Source organism: Heptranchias perlo, chromosome 6 (genome assembly GCF_035084215.1).
Source record: "Heptranchias perlo isolate sHepPer1 chromosome 6, sHepPer1.hap1, whole genome shotgun sequence".
Taxonomy (NCBI): domain Eukaryota; kingdom Metazoa; phylum Chordata; class Chondrichthyes; order Hexanchiformes; family Hexanchidae; genus Heptranchias; species Heptranchias perlo.
The window spans coordinates 70,696,724-70,700,623 of NC_090330.1; the positions used below are offsets into that span (position 1 = coordinate 70,696,724).

The 3,900-nt window shown below is 47.5% G+C and overlaps 1 pseudogene; it reads right to left on the minus strand.

The window, feature by feature from the left end:
* Nucleotides 1-2,574: 2,574 nt before the first annotated feature.
* LOC137323200 (elongation factor 1-beta pseudogene) lies at nt 2,575-3,278 on the minus strand (annotated as a pseudogene).
* Between the last annotated feature and the right edge of the window lie 622 nt (nt 3,279-3,900).

The following is a 3,900-nucleotide window of genomic DNA, read 5'->3' on the forward strand; positions in this document are numbered from 1 at the left end:
GAATGGCCTCCTCTGTGGAACTTCAATCACACTAATCAGTCCCTGCAGGTCCTGACAGCGGTCGTGGAAACAATGGATGCCAATATTTCTGCTGCCTTAAACAGGATGACAGATATCTCAGCCATGGCCTTACAAAGCGTCATTGATCTGCCCTATGCCGCTCCCCCGCAGAGAGGTAGAAGTGATGTGCTGCTGGCCCAGGAGAGGGATCATGGTGAAAGGGGACAGGGAAGTGGGAACTCCAGTCAAAGCGATCCCACATCTCACCTGTTGCCACCCCCCCAAACTAGTACCCTCAATGCTGCCTCCTCTCATGATGGCCAAGTCTGCCACTGCGCAGATGCAGGTGGAGCTGCCTTTGGCTGGGCACTGACAGGCTCCAACACCCAGAGGTCGGCATCCATGAGCATCTCAGAAATCAGAGCAGCGATCAGAGCAGCCTGACTCTACCTCTGCTGAAGGCACAGGAATTGTACCAAGTTGGAGCAGTAGGGAAAAGAAGGGAAAAGAAGAGAAAAGCTTTGTAGTTCACCGAGGGAGTGCAGCTGGGTGTTTATGAAAATGTTGTGTAAGTAAGTTTCATTTATTTATTTATTCACATAAAATTTGAACAACTTTCCCGTGTTCATCATTCTTGCCTGCTGAGCGCCAACTCAGGTTTTCAGTTGTTTGGTGATGAATGTGAAGACATGAATTGACTGAGACCAATTGGCGGATGTGCAATGGACGGATGGTTGGGTCAGGACTGCTTTGTGTCAGTGGGGGGTGGGGGCCGGGGGAGGAGGCAGGAGATGTGATAGCTACTATGGTCTGCTAACTGAACCTTCGAGCTATTAGGGCTATTAGGGCATCCCTGGCATCCCGAGCAGCAATGTGAGTGGCTAGTCTGATGTTGGGAGCCCCATCTTCCTCTTCCTCTTCCTCCTCCTCTTTCTCACCATTGGACTTCTCATCAGATGAAGACTGATGAGCAGCTTGTTAATCTTCCACCTTTTATCCTTGCAGAACATGGCACACCACGACTATCATGGGGACCCTCGCTGGCAAGTACTGAAGGGCACCTCCAGACCTACCCAGGCACCTGAAGCACATCTTGAGCATGCCAATGGCTTGCTCGATGACACATCTGGTTGTCATATGGCTCACATTGTACTGCTCCTGGTGTTCATCAGTGGGGTTCCTCAGAGGTGTCATCAGCCAGGTTTGAAGACCGTATCCTTTGTTGCCTAGCAGCCACCATTTAAGGCCGGTTCCAGGTATGAACAGGTCGGGAATGTTGGACTGCCGCGGTATGAAAGCATCATTACAGCTCCCAGGGAATCTGGCGCAGACCTGCATGAGCCTTTTCTTGTGGTTGCACACCAGCTGAACAATGATGGAATGAAATCCCTTGTGGTTGACGAATGCTCCTGGTTGATCTGGTGGTCCTCGGATTCTCACGTGAGTGCAGTTGATGGCACCCTGCACCTGTGGGAAGCCAGCTAGAGACGCAAATCCGAGTGCCCGCTCATTCAGGCTATTGTCATTACAGGGGAAGTTTACATACCTCCCAGCCCAGGCAAACAATCCATCCCCTCACCTGCTTTATGCATTTATGTGCAGCCAACTGGGAGACCCTCGATATGTCTCCAGTAGCATCCTGGAAGGAACCAGAGGCAAAAAAATCGAGGGTGGTGATGACTTTCACAACTCTGGTAATGCGTAGCCACTGGGTCCAGCAGGGAGCAGGTCTTCTTCTACGAGGCTGCAGATATCTGTGACCACCTAACGTGACAATCTGAGCCTCTGGAAGCACTACTCTTCAGAGAGGTCAAGGAAGCTGAGCCTCTGTCTGTACACCCTGTTACGTGGGTAGTGCCTCCTGTAAACTCAACCCCTCTATTGCTCACCTCTCTTTTGGCCACCTGCAGCTTCCTCCACAGCACGCCCTTGCTGCTGCTAACGCTGATTGTCTTCCTTGTTTGAAGTCCAATCTAAAGCAGCTATGACACCACCGATCCTGATGTCCTCTGTGTGAACACCTCCAAACTCTACAGATAAGTCTTTCACAACAAGTACTCTCACCAAACCGTTTCCCACAGGGAACTGAGAAAGCAGCTGTGAGCTCTGAGGCTTTATTCATATCAGGACTCCTGACCTTTAACCACCCCCATGAAAGTGCTGCTCAATCTCGCTTCCGTTTTACTGCCGAGTTTCCTGAATCCCGGGAAACCTGTGCTGGAGGCGTTAATTTCAAATCACTCCACATGAATGGAGCCTCATTTAAATATTATAATCACTTACCCGCCTCTCCAGAGTGGGTTACTCGGACGGTCCCAAATCCGCCGTGGTTAAACGTGAAGTAAATGCGTTCGCACCAGGTTGGGGTCGGGTTTCAGATTTTTGCCAATTTAACATTTGTCATTATCACATCGCTATTTGTGGGACCTTGCTGTGTTCAATTTGGCTGCCGTGTACTCTACATTAATTACAACAGTGATTACACTTCAAAAAGTACTTAATTGGCTGTAAAGTGCTTTAGGATGTCCTGAGGTCGTAAAAGGTGCTACATAAATGCAAATATTTCTTTCTTTTTTATACCTTGTTGAAAGCTGCCACATTAAAAGATTGCTTGTAATCTTCAAATTCAATGATAGCTTCTTCCAGTATATTTGTTACCACCTTGTAGAATCATAGAATGGTTACAGCACAGAAGGAGGCCATTTGGCCCATCGAGTCCATGCCGGCTCTTTGTAAAAGCAATCCAGTCATTTTCAATCACACACTAAATCTATAGCTTCCTGTTGCCATAGCCCAGTGGAACAAGTTTGGAGGAACCCTGAATTAAGCCATCTGTTATCACAGAGTGTACACATTATTCCAGTTTGTTCATGTCAGTTTCATTGTCCCATGGTTTTACATCCTGCAGAATGAATGATTTAGCAATGAGTGTTTCAGATGCTCTTCCTTGATCCTCTTAGCCTCTGCACTTTCCTCCTCCTCACCAGATCCAAAGAGGTCAATGGTATCATCGTCATCAACTACGATTGCTTTTGTTGGTGGTGTGGCTTCAATGTTTTGTAGATCGCATTTACCAAGAGGCTGCTGAACACCTGGAAGGCTTGTTTTTGTACTTTAATAGGACCAGATATGACTGTACCACCACAGTGCATGATAAAAGTCAGCCGAAGGTGGACCACAAACGCATCTATGTCAATTTATGATGGCACTTACCCCTCGACGTAGCTCCTGTCCATCAGGTAGTTGCTGAGGACCTTCAGGACGGAGGAGGAATCCCATGGTGGTGGTGATTAGGATTTTAGATTCAAATTTCTGACTCCTGATTACTAACTCCACGTTCCTCTGGCAGTTGCTGGTCCCATGTTTTATGCAGAGCTTCTGCTGTTCTTGTGAAGAGAGAGTGAGGGCATTAAGCAGCCAGACATTTCTTATACCTGCTGATGTTTTGAGGGTGGCAAGGCTGGCAAGGAGGACAATATTAGATAATCATGTCCCCCTGGGTGTTGCAACCCACAGATTGGGATCATGCTGATGATCATGTAAGGGAAGCAAATGATGAGAGTTGAATGCTGCAGATTACTGCGTTAGTGGTCGGGGAGCAGTTTCAGAGGCTTATCTTTTTGGATAGTTTGCCTTGAGCTGTTTACCTCTTTTGTATGATTAATTTAGTTAGGGAGAGTCCATGCTAAAGCAAATTGTACATGGTTTGTTGCAAGAAACAGGCCCAAAAGGCAAGATTGCCTTTCTTCATTCAACAGAATCAGAGAATATTACAGCACAGAAGGAGGCCATTCGGCCCATCGAGCCTGGGTCAGATTACTTCAAGTTCCTATCGTTTTGTTTTTCCAAAACTAGTTTAGAGGCCTGGCAGTGTGAGACCACTCAATTAACATTGGCAGA